The sequence below is a fragment of the Alosa sapidissima genome, chromosome 19 (assembly GCF_018492685.1).
Source record: "Alosa sapidissima isolate fAloSap1 chromosome 19, fAloSap1.pri, whole genome shotgun sequence".
Taxonomy (NCBI): Eukaryota; Metazoa; Chordata; class Actinopteri; order Clupeiformes; family Clupeidae; genus Alosa; species Alosa sapidissima.
Window position 1 is genome coordinate 6,523,494 of NC_055975.1, and position 22,744 is coordinate 6,546,237.

The 22,744-nt window shown below is 47.5% G+C and overlaps 1 protein-coding gene across 3 annotated transcripts in view; it reads right to left on the reverse strand.

Moving 5' to 3' along the window:
- The window catches only part of dlgap2a (discs, large (Drosophila) homolog-associated protein 2a), a 165,434-nt gene that overhangs the window by 78,191 nt on the left and 64,499 nt on the right, over positions 1–22,744 (reverse strand). Inside the window, exon 2 of one of the 3 annotated variants that reach the window (XM_042071883.1) lies at positions 6,771–6,803. The exons of the other annotated variants lie outside the window; for them this stretch is intronic. The gene's annotated coding sequence lies outside the window, so the exon portion shown is untranslated. The remainder of the gene's footprint in view (positions 1–6,770; positions 6,804–22,744) is intronic. 3 annotated transcript variants of the gene reach the window in all.

Sequence of the window (22,744 nt, forward strand, 5' to 3'; positions counted from 1 at the left end):
ACCACGTAAGATATGAACTGACTGCAGGCTCTAATACTGATGCTAGGCCTTCGTCACTATTTACGTCACTGCACACAAAAAGCTAAAACACAAAAGGACCAGATTCCCCGCAGCCTACACACACACATGCACGCAGCACATACTGTAAGTGTAAAGAGTGTAGGTGGATGTTGATCTGCGGTTTAAAAGTTCCTTTTGTGCTACCGGCTCTAAACATCAAACTAAGGAGCCACAGCTGAGGCTCATCTGATTATACACGCACGCACATACACATACACACACACACATACACACACACACACACACACACACACACACACACACACCTTCTCCTCCTCTAATTTGTGGTGAGTGCCTCAGACCTTTTGTCAGAGCTTGGGTGGGGATGAATCCACCACTAATGAGCGGCTCCGGGGCTCAAAGCCCAAACTCTCCTAGCCCCTGGCATTTACTAAAAGTCACATACTCATTTCCATCCCAGCGATGGAAATGCAGAACTATATATATATATGTGTGTGTGTGTGTGTGTGTGTGTGTGTCTGTGTTTGTGTATGTGTGTGTGTTATTGTCAAGAGTAGCTGTGATGTAGACCTCCCATGTGAGCCTCCCATGTGAGCCTCCTCGGCCTTAAAGTGCCCCTCCAGAGCAGGAGCTCCAGCTCAGCACCTCCTGCTGCTCCTGCCCCCTCAGGTGAGGAGGGTCCGTGTCTGTGGGATCCTCAGATCCCCCCCTCTGGCCTTGAATGAATGTCGGTGAAAAGCCTTGTTGAATACACACATCAACAACCGCCGAGGAAATTGCCCTAACAGCCTGGGAGACAAAACAAGCAACCCCCCCCCCCCCCACACACACACACACACAATATGTTTTAACTAAGTTTTTAACTAAGTTGGGACTAGAAATTTTCCCATATGTCTTTTTACTTGATTAGTAAGTAATTCAAAAGTAATTGAGGAAGAAACAGAAGGGGGTCTAGAGGATAATGATCATTTAATATGCCCTCATCATCACAAACAACTGACTGGTGAGGCGGCCATTGTTTGTTTTTCCTCTTGTTTTTTTCCAGGCTATTTGAGACCGCCAAATACTCACATTACCCAACATCCTCCCCCTCACCCCCTCTCAGACGCAGCCTCAGTTTTGCATTCAAACACCCAGACAAATAATCCATTCCCATTTATTTATTGAACAGCCTGAGCGAGCATTAATGATTACATTAACACTGCTTTTCAATTTTCCAGTGTGGGATTGAATGTCCTACTTTGTTTGCTTGAGGTTTTCCTGCGGTGCATATGAAATGGAACCTATGAATAGGAGCCCATTTTCACCCAATGGATTGTGCTCTCTAAGAGGAAAGGTGTACCACGTAGCACAACACAATTCCCGCCGGGGCATGCCTGCATAACTCACGACCTATAATTGCAATCTATCAGTTCCCTTAATGCTGGTTTGCAAACAAGTAAGCATGAAACGCCAATATGACTGTCAGATTCCCATTTGTGACTGAGATGTTGGTAAGTTCAAGACCACTCGGGTAAACAGTGAGAGTAAACGGTGGTGGAGGGGCTCAGGGAATTCATGGTAATGCAACAACAACAACCTTCATTCCAGCTGTACAATAACACACATTTCCATTTGGATCCTCTTGCCGTGGCGCTGAGAATGGGCTCCCACACACAATCGCATGGACACATAGTTGTCTAACACAATCAATGCACGCCACTGAATGATGGCTCATGGCATACTGATCATTTTTAAATAGAAAATTGAATAACCGCGGAAGTGGGCTGCCTCTCATGGAATGAGTAGTACTTCATCAAAACCACAGTGACAGCCCAGTACAGGGGAAACTATGGCAGCACATAGCAGGATTTCACATTCCGACTTTCATTATCTGCCAGAGTAATTATCTGATTATGACATGAAGCATCTCACCCGCTCGGCTAAAAGTGGTCAGCTAACTCCGTCGTTATGTGTTACACACTGCAATGGCACGACTGCAATGTGTGGATGTTCTTAATTTGATTCAGTCTGAGTAAAACTGACTGTTTCTTTCTCTGACCTCTGACTCTCCCTTTCTTTCTTTCTTTCTCTCTCTCTCTCTCTCTCTCTCTCTCTCTCTCTCTGTGTGTCTACCCTCTACTGGACTTCATCTGCATAATCTGTTTGTACTGTGTACATCCAAGAAATACCAATCTGCAATCTACCAGTCTTCCCTGTGCTGTGGTGACCGATCCATACAAATCATTCTAAAATGCCATTAGAGTTGTTTAATGACCGCACACTCTCAGGATGATTCGGGCTCTATGTATTACTTGAGCTTTACTGTCCTAATAAATCCATTCAGGAAACTGAAGTGAGGATTGTTTTTTCTGATCTAGTCTATCCTGCTATTCAATTCTATTCTGCAAACTAGTAGAATAATTGAACTAGAACTTGAATTATGATAATAATTATGATTAAGTGTGTGTGTATATATACTGTGTACACACTCATGTATGTCTTTAAATATATATGTTGTAGCTGACTAAATACCTGTAATTTCCCAACTATTAACTGCAGTTTATACATTGATTTTGCACAATTTCTTCAGCTCTGATGTTAATACACGGGGGCAGTTAATATGGTATTAATATGATTTTGTTTTTTTAACTTGCATAAAACACAGTCCTGCGGTTTATACACAATGTGGCTAATACACAGGAAATTACTGTAAGTTAATGTGTCAATTGAACATTTCATTGAAAATACTGTTTCCGCCGTAGTTTTTCCATGGAAGGAAGGTAATATCTTTGACTTCCACTTTCTGTCTTTCCCACTTGGGGATGACAAACATTTGGTCATCACAGCCTCTGTTGACCCACCACACGCAGCAGTACACAGCATATTATTTGTTGAACCCGCAGGAGCGTCAGCAGTAAACACTGAGGGAGCAGCGCGGCCAGAAGGGACGGGACGGAAAAAAACCAGCCTTGAGACAAATTAGGAGAACATGCTAGAACACCCCGGAGCAGCTCTGTGTGGCTCTCGCATGCATGCATGCTGCTCACTGGGAGCGCCGCGGCGACCAAATGTTCTTCCAAGAGACTGAGAGTCTGCCCATGCTTCGTCACGGCGGAGCCATTGGGCCTTCTGGAACTTTCCGGCTGTACTTGGATGATATTGTACATTTTGGGCAGTGGGGGTGAGTGAGTGAGTGAGTGGGCAACGTCGCAGGAGCTGGTCTTGGCCCGTGGCTTTTACTTCACGCCGGGGCACAGAGATAAGACTGTGTGTGTGTGTGTGTGTGTGTGTGTGTGTGTGTGTGTGTTTTATTTATTTGTTTTTGTTATGATGTCCTACGCTACGCATGGGGATTACCTGAAGGCAATAAGCCTCACTGACTCGCATCCACTGACATACTGATTTTCTCGCTTTTGACTATTTTATGTCTCGCCCACTCACTTTCAAACATGCCCTAGTGCACACGCGTACACACTCAAACAGTACACACGTCACACACACTTACACACGTCACACACACACACACACACACACACACACACACACACACACACACACACACACACATTATATGCTTAAATAACCCTTCACAAATATGCTGTCTGTAATGCCTGGATTCTCCGAGCTGCTCTTTCTCTCTGACATTTCCTCCCTGGTCCTTGCATCTGGCCATGCCTCACACATTCATCCACCCCAGCTGAAATCTTTCAGGAACTGCTACGTATTATCTCTGAGAGGGCAAACTGCACCATTCTCTCTCTCTCTCTCTTTCTCCATCTTCCTCCCTCTCTCTCTCTATCTCCCAGCCCCTCTATCTTCCCCTTCTCCCTTGCCCCCCCCCCCCCCCCCCCACACACACACACACATGCATAAACACTATCTATCTCTCAAAACACATGTCCTTTTCAGCTGGGCAGGACATACCATATCTCTCTGGGGCTAGCTCATTTCAGGTCTGAGAGCCTCTGGGTTGTATTCATTTATTAGTGTGTGTGTGTGTGTGTGTGTGTGCATATGTGTATGTGTGTGCGTGTGTGTGTATACGTGTGTGTGTGCATTCGTGCATGTGTGTGTGTCCATGTGTAGTGTGACTACAGGGACATGGGCCCCCTCTGTGAGAGTGGCGAGGCAGTGAGCGCTGAGACGTGCAGCACAGTGGAGTGTCCAGAAGCGCTGAGGGACACTGAAGCCCCCAGTCCCATCTGTGAAGGACAGCTCTCCCCTGGGCCCTATCCTCACTTCTCCCCTCATCTCTACTCCTCTAATGTTCCCCTTCCCTACCTCTCCACTCCTCTCCTCACTTCTCCCCTCATCTCTACTCCTCTAATGTTCCCCTTCCCTACCTCTCCTCTCCTCTCATCACTTCTCCTCTGTGTCCGCATCTTCTCCTGTCTTCACTTCTCTCCCAGGCCATTCACAGCAGGAAGGATAACTATAAAGACTGTCTATGAATGTCCACACAGACCAACGATACAGGAAGTCTCTCCTCATGTTGAACGTGAAGTCTGACATTTGATTGATTATGATTGGCTGTCAGTTTTTTATCATTCTTAAAATTGAAGAATGTGAAAGTGATCCCCAGTGATCTCATTCTTCATGTCCTTATCGTTAAAGTATGCAGTGTGGACATTGTCATTCATATAGAGCAATACTTCAAATAGCTGTTTTTGCCGACTGTTATGATTACAGTTCTGGTTCCTGGTGTGAACGGCCCTTTACTTTCTCTTCTCTCTCTACCTGTGCTCTCCACCCCAGTCCACTCCACCCATCCTCTCCTTCACACTATTCCTGCTTCCCTGCCTCTCCCTAGCCTGGAGAGAACCAAACTCATTCACAAAGTGCATAGAGTCTGGTGACTCATGATTGGGATTCGTTTCCAACCCTTGCATCACAACAGGCACTGACTTTGAAATCATTGGTCCAGCCTTACCAATCGCATTGATCAGAGATTCCTAACGTTACTTCCTACTTCGCCTAAACTTTACAAACTGACAATAAACAGCATCAACAGTCAGGAAAAAATGTATGTGGGCCTTTGCTGCAAATACATTTCTGCATTTTCCAACTATATTTTTGATGTTTGCAGGTGTTGCTGCTTCTGTTTATCACAATAAGTTTCGGTTTCATCGTCCCCTCTCGTTGCTGATTAGCCTGACATTTTTCTTGTTTGAGGGAAACGGTTATGAACGTGGTGTTCCAGACTACATCTCCCTGAAAGAAGATCTAGGTGGGCGGGGCCTGGCTAGCCTCTCCCTTCCTCTTTCCATTATTTCATCTTCCCTTTTTGTTTTTTTCTTCTCCCCTCTTTTCCTCTCCCCTCCTCTCCTCTCCCCTCTTCTCCTCTTGTCGCCTCTCCTCTCCTCTCGCCTCCTCTCCTCTCCTCTCCTCTCGCCTCCTTTCCTCTCCTCTCCCCTCTTCTCCTCTCGTCTCCTCTCCTCTCCTCTCCTCTCCTTTCCTCTCCTCTCGTCTCCTTTCCTCTCCTCTCCTTTCCTCTCCTCTCGTCTCCTTTCCTCTCCTCTCGTCTCCTTTCCTCTCCTCTCCCCTCTTCTCCTCTCGTCTCCTCTCCTCTCCTTTCCTCTCCTCTCCTTTTCTCTCGTCTCGTCTCCTCTCAGCAGCAGGGTCACAGACGCAACTAGTCCAGTCAATTCCATTACGTCTTAATCCAATCAGAGGCCAACCCAGAGCTCTATTGATTTTGAACATGAGGAATCACTCAGATGACTTGGGGATGCATATAGCAACATCCTGGCAAGGTTATGAGCGAGAGCCTTGCTGTTGCTATTTTTGTATTTATATTTGCCATTTTCATTCCTCACTGTAATGATTTACCCCCCCCCCCCCACCCCCCACCCCTTGTACTGTGTGCTGCAATGTCTGTCTCTCTGGAAGACACTGAGGAGGATATTCTGGGTCTGAGTTTTCAGATTTGTTACTGCTGCACTGGGTGGTGTATGTGATGTGTGTCACAGCGAGAGCATGTCACTGAGCAACCAAGACAGAGGGTGAACAGGAGAGAGAGAGAGAGAGAGAGAGAGAGAGAGGGAGAGAGGGGGGAGAGAGGAAGGGGAGAGAGAGGGGGGGGGGCAGAACTGAGCAGCACAAACATCGACAGACTGCAATGACAAGCTCATGTGAGAGCACACAGTATTTCCACAAAGACAGCGATAGAGAGAGAGAGAAGGCGAGAAAGAGAGTGAATGATGGGAAGAATGGGCAAAAGAAAGAAAGGAGAGATAACAAGGAGAAAAGGGAGCATTTGAGAATTACAAAATGAATGTTACAGGGAATAGGGCATGTAGAAAGAGTGGAGGAATGAGGAATATGAGGAAAGGGAGAAGAACCAAGAGAGAAAAGGAGCTACAAACAGACAGAGCTCTAGGACAGAGAGAGAAAGAGAGAGGGAGAGAGGGAGAGAGGGAGAGAGCAGAAACTGAATGAGCACTAGTGCGGCAGCAGCCACCACAAATCACAACACATGCAGCTCTTCCACAAGGGATGACAGCCATATTAGTTGCCGGCGGCGACGGTTTCCCCACCATGGGGTCATGAGAGGTGGCCAGATGTTAAGTGATGAACTGGTAGAAGCAGAGGCTTGATGGGAAAGCAGCTTTGTGGTCAGCAATGGTCATTCGACTACACAGGTTTACTATCCAATACCCCCGCTCCCCCTTCCCCAGCCCCAAGCCCACCTCCCCTCCCTGTAAGCTGTGTGAGGATCAGCGGAAGCGTTGATGATGAAGTTAAGGTGGGAAGACCGGCACACTCACCTTCAGGCTCACCACACAGTGTACACTGTGATTCTACAAACAAAGAACCAAAAACAAACAGAGACATGGGATTACCACGGGGGCCTCCTTCGTCACGGTCAGGGTGAGTTTCAGCTGTGTGCTGTAAGCAATAGGTCAATAAGTGTCATCATGAAGAGTGAGGAGAAACAACAAAAACAAAATAATAATCTCAGTCTCAAAAGTCATTTTCATAAACTTCTATGATGCTAAAGCATGCCTGATAAATATATTGTGATGCAAAAATTGAATCACACAGAAAAACATTTCAGTATGCTGGCTGAAGGGAGCGATATTTATTAAACATGCAGCATATCTAGAATGAGACAGAGAGCTCCAAACACAGACAGGCTGTTTGCAACACACAAATAAATGGTTCTTTCAGCAACCCAATGGCATTGCTTAGTTAGGCATCATGGCGTGGATTCCCACACACAAACAGATATGATTAATTTGCTCTGTTTCCCGTCTCGTTCTGTCAGCAACCTTTATAATTGGTGAACAGGCACAGATAATTATACACGGTGATGAGCACTCACATGCTCTCTTGTCTTGTCCTGTTTGCAGGCCCGTCCCTCTAGAGGCTCCACAGAGATCCCTAACAGTGCACTGCTACAGTGGCTGCTCTTAATAGCTAACTAAATCAATTAGCTGCCTGATTGGACTAAAAACAACCTTGCACCCCTGGTGCAGAAGCTATATGGCAGACATGTTGTAGAGAAAAAAAATGCCACATTAGTCTTAAATAGAACGAGTGTCGCTGAGGTTGAATCACACTTAATAAGGCAACGGCAAAAATGACAGTGTTAGCAATGCAGCACAAGTGAGGTGTTAGAGTGGTGGATTTCAAGATTTCTGGCAGGTAGCAGTGAAGGGTCCTTGAAGGAACTATCGCTCTATAATTTGATGACGCTTTGTGTAGTCAAAGCCAGAACTGGAACCACACTTGTAGCTTGATTCCTATTCATTCCTTCACACAGTAAACACCCACACACACACACACAGGACCTGATGCCTGTGAAACAGGCCACTCACTGACAGCGAGACTAATGTAGGGTATTTAGACATTTAAACATCCTCCAGCACCACAACGAGCATCCCAGTTTGTCATGACAATGTTGCTTTTTGTCTAGCCCAGTTCCATATTTGTTGCCTATTTTTAATGATGCTGAAGACAAAATAATAAATGTGCTATTATAATTCTGTTAGCTGCTTAATGTTTTTTGGCCATCCCTCGAGTGAGTCTGCGTCCACAGTCCTAACCTGACGTACGGAGTTAAATGGCGGGGACTCGGCTAAACGCAGTGGAAATTTACTGGGTTAATTACTTTGCTCAGCGCTCCACTTCCCTGTTGTATATTTGGGAGAGTTGAAGCAATTGGTTTCATTAGTCCTGCTCACAGGGTTGTATTTAAGGCAAGAGTGTGGCTCTTAAATTCACTTTTGTTAAGTACTAAATCAATCTCAAAGCAACTATACTTCTGTCCAATGCGCGCACATACACTCAAACAGTCATGTATGTTTTCACACAGATATACAAACAAGAACATGCACATGCATGGACACCTGAGCATGTGAAAACACACACACACACGCACACACACACACACACACACACACACACACACACACACACACACACACACACACACACACACACACACACACACACACACACACACACACACACACACACACACACACCACCCCCTGTAATCCCTCTTCAGCTCAGCTCCTGGGCAGAATGTTGCTGCTCTCTTCAAAACAGCCGAGGCGGCAAGGCAGCCAATCACACAGTCCGCTAAAGAGGCAATGCCCTGCAGTATTTAGAGGCATTTACTCCAATGGGCTCTGATTATGTTTGACCAATTGACCACTTTTAGCCATCCAGGCTTGCACTGCACACACAATGCACACAATCGCAGTCCAATGAGTTTCTCCTCCATGCCCTGATGAAAAAAGTATGCATGTGTGTGTGTGTGTGTGTGTGTGTGTTGCCTACTGTCTTTGGTTGCTAGGTAACCTGTCGTGCAAAATTGCACCAACACCACTACTTCTATGCTTCCTGTACGGACAGTGCGAACATTACAAAAACGGAGTGCACACAATATGGTCACGATCACTTGGGTAGGCTATAGGAGCCGTACGCTAACAGGGACATCAGAAAGCACACACTCAAAGTACTGTGACTGGGCTAAAGTAGTGCTTGTGCTGCCCTAAACCACCCTGGCAGAAAAGCATGATTTATGCTGCACTATGCTGGCTATACAGATGTGTGATGATTTATGCTGCACTATGCTGGCTATACAGATGTGTGATGATGCAATGATGTTGAAACTGGCAATGTAACTAATTAAGCAACGACCATCATCACCACCACCACCACCGTAGTTTTTGTACTAATTTGATAACATGCTCAAGCACATATTCACTGCAGCCTTACATTTGCACATGCATGCACAACATCATTGCATTTGCAAACACACACACACACACACACACACACACACACACAGACACACACACACACATATGTATATCTGTCATCTTTTGCAGCTTGGCTGTTCAAAGAAGGAAAAAAGTGAGAAAAAGAGGTGCTAATTGAGTTTCTGCTCTCGTCTTTTTTTAGCTTGGGCGAAGAGGCAGAGCAGAGCTGATGTGAAACCTGATTAAATCATGGCAACCAAGGAACTGTGGGAAAAAAACAAACTTTCTGCTCCACTCTGTGTTTCCTCTCTGCTGCCAAGAAAGGCAGTCATTGTTCACCACCTAAAAGATTGCCTGGACAGACAAAAACTGCACCTCGGCAATATATAGCTCTATTGTTGTTTGCTTAAATGTATCAAATACATCTAGAATATTCCGTAGTTGGCAATCTTTGTCCCATGTTAACAATACATAGGTAGCCGAGCAGCGGATAAGAGATACCAGAGATTTAAGTGGTTGTATTAAATCGTGGATGAATAAATTCTGCTGTCTTACGCCGAGCGCAGTGAGCTCATTCGCATGCTCTTTGGCAAATAATGGTACTTCTGTTCATTTGGGACAATTTGTAGGAATCAATAGCTGTGATTTACTTACACAAATACACACACACACATGCTCTCTCTCTATCTCTCTCTCTTTCTCTCTCTCACACACACATGCACACACACACAAACACATACTCACAGTGAGAGAGAGAGAGAGAGAGACAGACGTGCAGTGTACATGTTTAATGACCTAAATTGCTCCTGCGGTCAGGCATTGATTAGAGCTCTATACCTTCATCTAACTGCCATCGTCCCTGGGCTGCCCTGTCCGCTCCCGGAGCTGAGGTGGCGTTTCTCGGAGCCGGAGGTTAGAGCTCACTGTATACGGTCGCTGTAGGCCAGGGCTAATTACACTGCGTCAACAGGAAACTACCTACACTGGGAGGGTCCCCAAGGAGCCCCAATGTCTACCTCAGCTGCTGGGAGTTGAAGCAATGCATAACATCAGACTGGAGTGATTGATTTTACACTAAGCAACGTGCCACAGCGGACTACATCTGTGTAAGGGCTGCTGTGCTGGGGCCTGGTCATGCAAATCCCAACACGGTGCAATTCAACTAACAAGAATCATGGACAAACATCAAGCCTGCAATTTTTTTCTTTGGAGGTTCAACTGCACTAAGCTCACTTGAGAGACTAGATATACCGCATCATTGGTTTATTCTCACTCCTTAAAGCTACAGTAGCCCTAGGTGTTGTAATTAGAAGACCACATCCAACTGAGATACACAGCACAAGAAAAGGAAAGGCATTCCGCAACAATGATTTAGCCTTGAGGTCTTTTCAATCAACTATTCATATTAGCAGAGGGTGCTCAGGTGCTGTCATCACAGTCAAAACAAAGTCTTGTGACATAAAAACAGTCAATTTGTCATGCTCACGATACTGATAACACACTGACTGACAGACACAGAGGCCTCTAAAAAATAAATCACTGCAGTCTGACATTTTTGACAGCCTTCCACATAGACCCAGACCCAGAGAGTGGCCTCTACTAGCTAGTTGCTTCAGCCTTGAAGGTGAGGGCAACACTCGTGACGTCATTAGAGGAGGGGGTGGGCATTCAGACCTCTTACTCTTACTCCACATCACCATGGAGCTTCTGGAGTGGGTGGTGGTGGTGCTAGTGGGTGTGTGTGTGGGGGTGGGGGGGTGTGGATGACATCTTGGGTCGGTCGTACACACAGACGAGGGAGTCCTTGTCCTTGAGTGACTATGAATGACGACACTGGGACTCTGATCTCATGATTTAGCACTGAACGCAATATGATGAGAGACAGTGTGCAGTTACAGAAGTGAACAGAAGCAACAGAGAAAGTCATGCTGCGGCCAAAGCAAACTGTCATTTCGTACTGTATATGTATACTGAATATCTCTGTACAAAGCTCTCACTTCTTTTCAAAGCGCTGCCCTCTTCTGCTTTCAAAACACCTTGCACATCCGTCTTCCATTATTTCTTTATGTTTATCTGCCTAGTGCTTTAGTGGCAAGCTGAAAAGATCCTTTTTTGTCCTCTAAAAAATATGAGTGAAGCACTTCAGGCTAAACTGCATTGAATAAAAGAGGAGCAGTCTAAATACAGAGGGGTGTTATTATTACAAAGCTCACCTGCTGCAGAGGGGCTTGGGGGCACCATAAACTCTCACATCTTTTTCCCATCAGCCCCTGGGGCAACGGCACAGATTTATGCCTCCTTTCGCCGCATACGTCCATCACCTCATGGCAAAGTGTGATGTCTGTGTGCATGTGTGTGCATGTGTGTGTGTGTGCGTGTGTGTGTGTGTGTGTGTGTGTGTGTGAGTGTGTGCGTGTGTGTGTACGTGTGTGTGTGTGTGTGTGCACGTGTGTGTGTGTGTGTGTGTGTGTGCGTGTGTGCGCGTGTGTGTGTGTGTGTGTGTGTGTATGAGGGAGAGAGAGAGAGGCAGAGAGAAAAAGTGAGAGAGTGGATGAGCTAGGGAGAGAGTGACAGAGGGAGAGAGAGACAGATACAAAGAGAGAAAGAGAGGGGGAAGGAGAGAGACAGGGTGAGAGTAAATGAGTTAGAGATAGAGAGAAAGAGAGGGAGTGGGAGAGGGAGAGAGTTAGGGAGAGAGGGAAAGAGAGAGAGAGAGAGAGAGAGAGAGATAGGGAGGGAGAGAGTGGGAGAGAGAGGGAGTTAGGAAGAGAGGGAAAGAGAGAGAAAGGTGCTGATGGCATTGGGAGGCTCAGCCCGTATGGCTGGCCCGCCTAGCAGCAAGGCAAAGGTGGAAAGAGGGAGCTTCATTATTGATGGCCTCCTTCACGGACGAACACCCTTATGTCTTATTGGTACATCTATCAAGGAGCGTTTGCCCTGTGGACGGCCATATTGACGGCCTCTGGCAGCGGGCTCCAACCGAGGGGACCAGTTCCTCCTTCCCTCTCCTTGCCCTTCTCTCTCTCTCTCTCTCTCTCTGTTTCTCTCTATCTCTCTCTCTCTCTCTCTCTCTCTCTCTCTCTCTCCTGACCTGCAATGTTATGAATAGGTTTTCTTGGCGCGTTGCATGAAATGTGATCAGCGCTCTACACCCTGCACAGTCCTCTGGCCTGAACGACGCTCAAAAGGGAACACACAGGAACGAGGACCCAAAACACCCTGAGTTTCCCTCGGCATCCGGGGGCTCCGGCCGCTAACAACGGCGGCGGCGGCGGCTACGGTGGCGACAGCGGGCGCACGCCAGGAGAAAGACAGAGAAGCGGCTGAGTCAGAGAGCCCTTCGGCAGCCATCCAGATGGTGAGCAACAAGCCGAGAGGGGGGCCCACGGAATCGCTGAGCCCAACTGCCTGTGACCGCATTACAGCCTAAACCTCCCAGATTAGGGCTGAGACACGGTGATCCATCGGCCTGGCCCCACCGCCACTACCGCCGCCCGCTCCCCCCACGCTCGGCTCTCCCGCACATTCTGCTACATTTAAAGGGTTAGACGGCGAGCCAAGTCATGACAGAGGAATAATGTTTGTCATTCAGGCGCACAGGGAATCACGGCATGCAAAAAAGCATTACCTGCCAGGAACCCTCCAACATGAGTGAGTCCTTATATAAACAAATGCAGGTTATTGAGGCAAAGCAGACAGGCTAGCAATCTGGCACTGTCACCACCATTTGCATGCATTTTGCAATATTCAAAAGTGGAAATGCACGCAGTCTAGGCAGGTGATAAGAGTGGACGAGACATCAGATTTAACCTGACCTAATCCACATTGGGTTTGTCCTCTGTGCAGTGATTTAGCAAGAGCCATTTGGCTGTCCAGTGCTACGCTGCCTGAATGACTGGCGCAGTAGCAAGCGGGCGTCCCTAATTCAGAAAGGCCATTTATTTCAGATGTTCCTCCTGATTATGTCAGCGGCCCGGTCAGAGAGTTGTGTCTCCTGATTATGTCAGCGGCCCGGTCAGAGAGTTGTGTGTGAAGTGGAGGCTGCTCATTACTGGCCCCGTCCACAGGGCCTCGGAGAGCAGGACACCCATAAGTCACCAGGGGCAGACATACTGGAGCTCCACATGATTCAGACTGTGGGTCTGTGGGTGTGTGTGCGTGTGTGTGTGTGTGTGTGTGTGTGTGATGTGAGTATGGGAGAGAGGGATCTGCAGGGAGGCATGCGAGAGGGGATCTTCCTGAGCACTGAGGATGAGGTGTGTGTGTGTGTGTGTATGTGTGTGTGTGTGTGTGTGTGTGTGTATGTGTGTGTGTGTGTGTGTGTGTGTGTGTTTGTTTGTGTACACTAATTCACTGAATCACATGGCTCAACTGCATTACTATGCACAGACAATGAGAAAGTGAGAGACAGAGCAAGAGTGAAAGAAAGATTGAGGCTTCAGCTGTTCTGCCTATCATCGGCTTTCCGAGCCACCGAAGGCATGTTTGATCTGGAGATCCGCGTTTCAGGCCATTTGGAGCGACTCATTAGACGCAAAAGATCTCCATCTGTCTCTCCATTGACTTGGGCCCAGCACGCCGCATCCCCTCTGATCGCTCACGTCCACTTACTGATGAGTAATTGGCACCTCCGCTCTGCCGTCCACACACCTGCCGCTATGGGCAGCCATGCCAGGGAGTGGAGGAGGGGGCACCAGATGTGGCCGAGAGAACTGCTGTTGTCCAGACAAGCGTTATTATTTCTGATGAGGCCCTCTGCTGAAGTCCGTAAATGAGTCTCTGGACTGCAATCTACATCTTGCAGTGGACCATGATAAATTCTTTACTGATGGAGTAGTTTATGGACAATAATAAAGAATGTGCTCCAAACTTTAGGCAAACGTGCCAAATTAGTCTAGAATAAGGGGGGGGGGGGGGGGGCAGGGATGTATGCTTGTGTGTTCTGTTGATGTTAAACACCATGAAAAATAAAGTAATTTAAGACAATGTGTAATTTATGTTATATACTAGTTATTACATATTAACTAATTAATAATAGTAAACAGTCAAATAATAGCAATCATCTTTTCATGTCATTCTGCAGTTATACTTACTATTTGTCAAATGTAATTACAAGAAAGAATCATACTCCACCATGTTCTACTGCTTCTGCTCAAAGGAAACAAGACACACTTCGGTGGCGCATCCCGAGATTCCAATTAAAGGGCTAATTTCCCATGGTATTTTTTCCATGGAGTCTTCAGGTGAAGATCTAACTTCCATTTCCTCGCCTGGTGACAGGAGAGTGTAGCGCAGCAATCTGACCGCTAATAACAGACTATGTTAAACACGGCTGAGGGAATGCGGGGAGACAGGTTCTGTCCTTAGTAACCTAGCAACCATCAGCAATACAGCTCATTTTAGGCCATAGAGCACAGATTACCAGAGCACTTTATTGGCTGTGAGTTGAAGGGGGGTGGAGGCGTGGGGGGGGGGGCTTAACTGGAAGTAGGGGTGGGGAGTGGGGCAGAGGAAGGGGATCTGGTCCATAATGGCAGGACAAGGCTTTCCGGAAATTTAAGCAGGCAGCTGTACATGTGCAGGGAGATACGGACAGTGTAAAGGCAGATTCTGCATTCGCCTCGAGATGAGAATCACACATTCGGTTGCCATGACAATGCAGTGAGGCAGAGGTGTTTCTGAGTATGTGTGTGTGCACCTCTCCCTCGGCATATGCAAATTCACCATGCTAATTCTCGGGCGGAAGTTTCCAGACTTAATGCGCCCCAGTTACATTCTGTATTGTTTAATAATGAAGGAGCTTTGATCATCCCTCGTCTTGCCTCGGATTTCTCACCTCGGAGATCTGTTGCTCATGTCTGAAGCGCAGGAGCGGCTCGGATGAAGACACAACAATGATCCGCCACGTTGTGCGGCAGCACTAGATCTCAAACACGGAGTCTGAATGAACGTACTGTAAGGCGTCAGGCTCCCATCCGCGCGTAGTGGGCATGCAACATCCCCATGCAACATTAATGTCAAGCGGTGGGGTGGAGTAGGGAGGGGTGGAGTAGCGTCGAGTGTGCAGTTGTGGCACACACGCAGTAGTGGGGGCAGAGTGCCGGCTGAGGTGCTATTACATAACACACAACTTGAAAGGGAATTACACTCGCAACATTACTGAGCAGCACTGCAGCATTCTAGGGCTGCTGGTACTCGCGGCTGAGGGGAAGTGTGTGTGTGTGTGTGTGTGTGTGGGGGGGGGGGGGGATTGGGGGCGGGCGTCTCTGCTCGGCTCGTGTCAGGGTGCCGGATCCCACTGACTGTACAGATGTTCCAACAGGCCAAAAATCGGTGCGCCCTGTAGACAGAGAGCTAGCGGTGTGCAGCCAGCCGTGGACATCCCAGCTGACCCCCCGATCCACCCACACGCCCGCCCACCCACCCGCACGCCCACACTCCTGCAACATGCACACGTCACACGTTCACACACACACACACACACACACACACACACACACACACACACACACACACACACACACACACACACACACACACAGACACACACGCACAGACACACACGCACACAAACAAACAAACACAAACACAAACACAAACACACGGACACACACGCACACTCACAGAAACAAACACAAACACACAACCTCACTAAAAGGCCACTGTGTCACTCGTTTCCATTCAGAGTTGCCTGAAAATTCCATTCCACATCTATTTCATGCGCAAAGCTCCTCTTCACTGCATCAGTGCACAAACCACCCAGGTGAGCACATCCAATATAGTGCTATCCACTGCCTTCAGCTATGGCTAAAACAAGATAAAGGTTCATGTTAAAAGACTGTGTCAATCATTTCATAACTGTTATAGACTAGTAAACTTACACAAGCCAAGCAACACACACACACACACACACACACACACACACACACATAATACGCTATGTGTGTGTGTCACTACATGCCACAAACGTCCATTAAAAATTCTGTGTTCTTTACTTAGCTACCGGAGGAACAATGTTAAGGTTCTGGACATGTTCTAAAAGCGTTCCCCTTTCGTCATTCTCACTGGACACACGCTGAGAGGACGACAGCGGCAGAGGTGGCGGCTGGTGACCTTGTGCAAACGCAGCTAATAGAAAACAAAGGCCTTGCGTGGCTCACGTAATGGTGCTGTCTGTTTAAGCAGGCTCGGCACTGGCTGAGTGGCAGACAGCCGTTTTTTTTCTGTTTTCCACAAAACCTATAATTTTACCACTCACATCCCCCTCATGAGAGGTGACACAAAACAAGCAATGTGCGTCAGAGATTAGTGCGCACATGAACACACACACACATACACACACACACACACACACACACACACACACATACAGTATACACACAAAATAAAAGGTCCCAGCTATTCAGAATTCATTGAGGAACATTGGGTTCATTTCGGATCAAGTGAAACTGTGAAGCACAGCACTACGACAGCAACAACGTCACATGCGACCAGCTCCAGACAAAAGCTGTCCCATATGCTCTTACTTGGTCGACACAGACAATGCTATTAAAACAGTCAGTTAATATTTACACTGCTGTATACAGATGACTTGTTCTGAACTGTCTTGGTGTGAGACGCGATCCATCAGATGGTGACCAAGCTGCCATCACCAAAACAAACGCAAACAATCATCAGAGCAGTGCTCTCTGCATGGCGACCCTCTCCACCACCCCCTGTCCCTCCCCTGGTTGTCGGCTCTGATAGATCTCTCTTGGCTGGCAGCTGGTTGTGCTTACCCCCAGAGAAAGGGGGCGCCGCGGGGCACGAGTCTCCTGTGATTAAAGTTAACGGCGTCCGCATGGCCGACAAAAGGGCCGGCATCTGCTCTTCACTTGGCCACTTATGCAACAACACCCCACCCCCACCCCCACACACACCACAGACACACACACACACACACACACACACACACATGTGCAATAGGAAGGACAGGACAGAGGGATGGAAGGAGAGGTGGGGTTGCTGCTTAAGAGATTAGAAACTGTGACTAGTGAGGGGGAAAGCAGCATAAGCCCAGGACTAGCATCTAGCATTGAGTGTCCAGTTTGGGGCTGCTTTGGGCCTCCCAGTGGACATTGGATAGGACAGGGTCAAGCCCAGCACTGTTGCGGTTAGCCTTGGGGAGAAGGTAGGGTGAGGTACAAACGTGATTTAGGGCCCCAGTTTGCAGACTAGAAAAAAGAGTTTCACAGATGGTTTGTTGCAATTGTCGTTTAGTGGCCCTGGCGTTCATTTCCCTCAGAAAAGATAATAATTGGAGCTTCTCCATTAGCTGTTGTGGAAGGGGGTGGGAAGATCAATCACCTCCAGTACTTAGTAATACCTCGCCTTTAACACAGAGCGATTACATTCATAATTCAAGAGCTGTGAGAAAAATAAAAACAAGTTCTCGGAAATGGTTTAGTTTTGCTTAAAAGTTAAAAAAAAACCCAATCATTTGCATAGTTTTACCATCTATGCTAATCCATTCTAAACTCCTCTTACACTTTTGATCTTAGTTGTTTACTAAACATAAACATTTTCTAAAAGAAATTACCCACCACAATAACAGAAGGTCTATGACACAATTGCGCATGGTACTGTAGCTCAATAAAGCACGATCTATCTCCGCCGTATTGCACTTCCACCTGAGAGAGCACAGTGGGGCCGTGCGTCTCTCCAGGTGGCCTCCCCTAGCAACCGCAGCACAGCGAGAGATTTAGGGTCCCAGAGTAAGAAGTCATCATCTTCTGGCGGAGTGTTGTTGGCTTTAATTACAGCTGAGCACATCAAAACCCATATGTGAAACATGCCCAGGATGCACTGGAATAAATCTACATCTGCACCACCGCCGCTAAATATGATTCCAATCAACGGCTTAATGTCTTGGACGCGCTGGGCCCGTTCGGTGTGGCACTAAAAGTGCTCAGCGTGATTGATTGTGATTTTAAGGCCCGGATGAAAATGATATCCCCAATATATCAGCATCCACCCACAATTTTTTTGGGCCACGCTATTAAGCGGCCATTCCTTCGGAATCATGGCACATTCCTTCGGAATCACAGCACATTTATTTGAAGATAATATTTAAATTTTGGCTACTGTGGATAAATGAAAACAAATGCTGAGTTTTTAGCTCTCTCTAAGACCCAATATAGTCTTCTGTGGCTCTGGCAGAGAATGTCCCTCCAGCACCCCAGAAGAAACACATGCTGCATCCACCGCCCACCCCCCCACCCCTCTGAGCCCTGAGTACTTCACTCGTTCTTGAACAACTCAGACTGAACGATTTAAACGGAGTATTTGACTTGGGGACTCTCTCCTGACACAAGGCTAAATGGAGGCCGAGTCCGTGATGGATTGGGCTGCGATCGAATGATCTGTCCCCGTTTGCCTTCCTCATTGAGAGGCAGCTGTCTCAGCGATGTACCGCCTAAAGGAGGGTGGGACGTCCAGGGACTGAAACAGGAAGCGTTCGGATTTAATAATGCAAAACACTCACAGCAGCGGTCACATTGCTCTCACTTACACCACACCACACCACACCACACCACACTACCCCAGTCCCACTTTTGCCATTTTTAATTATCACATTTTCTCGTTTCTCGACTGACAGAAGTTTTCTGGGAAACCAAAAAAAACAAAAAAACGTGTGAGACAAATGCTCCAGTAATCAGCGCATAACGTTGCACAAGCGTTGCATGTGTGAGACTGCACTTATCACGCTGCTTCCCTCGGAACATTTTCTTCTCTTTTTATCTCAGTTGCACACTCTTCCTCACCCTTATTCGTATCTCAGAAAGTGCTTCTTGCTTAAGGATCAATAAGACAAACACAACCAATCTCATCAGCATTTCCCACACAGAAACACCACAGTGGCCAAAACTGGACAATAAAAAGGCCTGACGCAAGACATCGGAGGCAGGTGAGTAATAACAGCTGGCTGGAAGCAGTGACCCACCAGATGTCTACTTTCTCTGTCCCCCAGTTAACTCACATATTGTGGGGGCACTAACAGCAAGAGTGTCAGAATGTGTTAGGGGCCTGCTTGGCCATTTGTGCATATAGCATCTCAAGTGCAACACATACTGTCAAATTAAGGCCTGCACAGTGTCACAGCTTTGTCGAAGTTCCACACCACCTACAGTACAAGTATTAGAACAGTTAAGTGGAGACTAGCAGCCATATTGCAGTAACAAGTTTGATACTGAGACGCCATGAGTGCTTGGCTGTTATTCCCAAAAGCAATGGTGTGCTCTGGCCATTGAGACTCTCAAAGAAAGCATTCAAAATAGTTCTAACAGTCTTTTTGTGATGTAGCAATGGTCACAGCACAACAATGTTTTTTTGGGAAATGTAGTCCCTGGTAGGCAAACGGAAAAAAGGTTTCTCTCGTCAGCAACGGAAGACTGAAAGCTTATCGGGCCGCAACAACAGCAACCCACGCGGCGGAGCAGGCCTCTCTGGCCTCTTTAGTGTGTTATCACACCGCCTCACAAATGTGGACATGTGTTGCTCAGTGTGCCCCCGCTGCCCCGCACCGCTAACCAGTCGGCCTTTTATTTCCCAGCGTGCATCTGGCAACCGTCACGAAAAAACCATCTCCGCAAGGCGAGAGAGGGCGAAAGAGGGTGAGAGAGAGAGAGAGAGAGAGAGAGAGCAGGGGGTGGGAAGATCTGGAGATCTGAATGTGGTGCCGACGGGGCTTTTCAATTATTCCCATTTTTTTTCAGTTCGCTTAAAGGCCGGACTCCGCCGGACACCGGAGTAGAGATTAGGGAAGAGGCGGAACCGTTCTGCCACAAAGTCAGAAATGAGTTGAAGATCAAAGTGTTTGTTAAGGTGGATATGTGAGAGGCTTAAATTATTTTCTTGCGTTTGGCCGTGAACAGTTTGAGCAGGAGAAGAGTGTCATGCTCTCACCGTATATTTCAGTAAGGCGTCTCGAGGTCTTTAAATACCAGTCTTGCAGGCCCTTTGAAGACAGTCGGGGTAATCATGCCTTGGATGGGGGCCAGGTCTCAGGGACAAGCCTTCAAAAGAAGCCACCATCTTTCTTTTCCACCTTCAAGGGATGGTGGTCGGAGGAAATGATCTGGGGAACAACTGAGAGGACTGCTTCACTGTTAACTGCTGTAAAACTAATTCATTTATACAGTGTAATAAAATAGTAAAATATCTATTTCATCTATGATATAAACACATTTTTACATACAATTGGTATCTGTGTATATTAGCGGTGCTTAAGTTTATTTAAGTCTCTGTGTCATTGTCTCCATTTTCTTGTTTTGATGCATTAAAATGGCTTTTTTTTTTCAACATGAGGTGTCGAGCTGCCATCTAGCAAGGACCAGCAGCACAGGGTTTAAATGAGTGTCCTGGATGGCTTTGCTTAGGGGAATTTCCATTACTCTGCAAAAGCTTATTGCTCCAAGTCCTGCATGGAGATTGTCCCCCTCTCCTGGAGACCAGCACTGACCTGGGGCCTGTTCTATCTTGGCCTCCTTGCCCCTTTTTGTTCCCTACCTCACAGGCCTAGAGACTAGAGGTCAAAGGCTTTCCTCCTGCAGTGGTTTGGGTGTGTGTGTGTGTGTGTGGTTCTGGTGGCAACAGAAAAATTCCCACTTGGGACAGGAAGCAGGGACTACAAAAGCTTCTCCGGTCGAGCTGCACTCAGAAAAAGTGCGTCTCTCTCCTCTCCCAACAACCCCCACCCCCTCACTCGGTTCCCTGGGCGCTTGTACAAGAACACAGCGGAGGTCAGGGCCATCTGTCATGGTGTCTCTGCCGCCTCCATCTCTCTCTCTCTCTCTCCGCGGCAGTGGATCCGCCACGGAGGCTGACTCGGAGAGCCGCGCTCCCCAGGGCAGGGCAGCGGAGGTGAGGGGCAGCGGAGGTGAGGGTCAGCGGTTACCACAGCCAAGACCTTCAGGGGCAGCCCCAGCACCACTCCCACCACCGCAGTCATGCTCCAGATACAAAGACCGACTCTGCTCAACTGACTCCTTCACTTTCCATTCCTCAAAGCAGACACCTTTTATTCCCTCTGTTGTGAGAAATGGACTCCATTTCCCAGAACCCTCTGGGCTTTTTCTTTTCTTTTTTTTTTTTGCTCACCTTCCTTCTGGACACGGTTGGTTGTTCTCCAACCTGCAGAGGGGCTAATCTATAATTGGAGCTGGCCAGATCTGCACAAGCGCTGGTCACTGGCCACTCATCACATTAAACTTGCATTGCTGCTCACTAGAAAAGCACTTCATTTCCACTGCAGGAACACACATTTCTTTGGGGCGACATGCAAAGGCCCTAGAGAGCAATTACTCTGCCCTGGAGTCATACATTAAGCATCTCTTGCAGCTCTGGTGACTGTGAGACTGTTGACTTGTGAGCAGTTGGTTTCCCATCAATTTCTTCCTTCATTAGTCCACATGTATGACACTAATGACTGATCTCTCATTAAGGTTTGTGCTCAGCTCCTGCTGTACACCCAGGAAAATTTAACAGCAGGTTAAAGATCAAACCACAGCCAATAAGCAGAAGCATGGCAGCCTGCCTCCACTCCACCACCCACACACTTCTCTTCCTCTCTCCCTTTTTGCACTCTCTCTTTCTCTCTCTCTCTCTCTCTGTCTCTCTCCATCTCTCTCTCCCTGTCTCTCTCCATCTCTCTTACTTCTGTGACTTGCCTTATCTCCCTCTCTCTCTTGGCTTCTCTCTCCCCTCTCCTCTGCCTCTCTATATAAAAGGCGCACACACACACACACACACGCGCGCGCGCGCGCGCGCTCACACACGCTCACACACACACACACACACACACAAACACACACACACACATACATACACACACATCCACCCACACACAGACACCAGTATCTGGTGAGTCCCAAGAAGCCCCATCGTTTGGCATGGTATGCAGAGCCATGCAAGAATCGCAGACTACACTGCCTGACTACGTCTCCATGGCAACAAGGGGAGCACAGTCCTGTGATGCATTGTGAAAGAACGGAGGAATTTAAACCTAAGCATAATATGGAAAAAAAGAAAACAGATAAAAAGAAAACTGGGAGAGGGGTGATCCCTCCCATATGCATACACAATCACACACACACACACACACACACACACACACACACACACACACACACACACACACACACACACACACACGCACACACACACGCACAGAAGAACAGAGTTTGTTACCAAACTGCCTTGATCTTCTCCTCTGCAGAAAAACTCTGGTCTATTCAAATCTGTGAAAGTCCTTCACTCCCTCACACATACTCCTCTCAGCTTGCCAGGAAGAGAGGCAGCGATGCCTTAAGAGATGCTTCTCCTCAGCTGATGGACGTCATCATGATGGAGGGCAGAAACATGTACACTGACTGCAAGGAACAAGACCGTGGAACACCGATGCAGTGACAGTTCTCTGACTAACCTGAGGTTCTAATGCTTCCATGATTGTTAGAAGAGAATCTCTTGGCCTCTGGTGAAGGAGAGGCAAT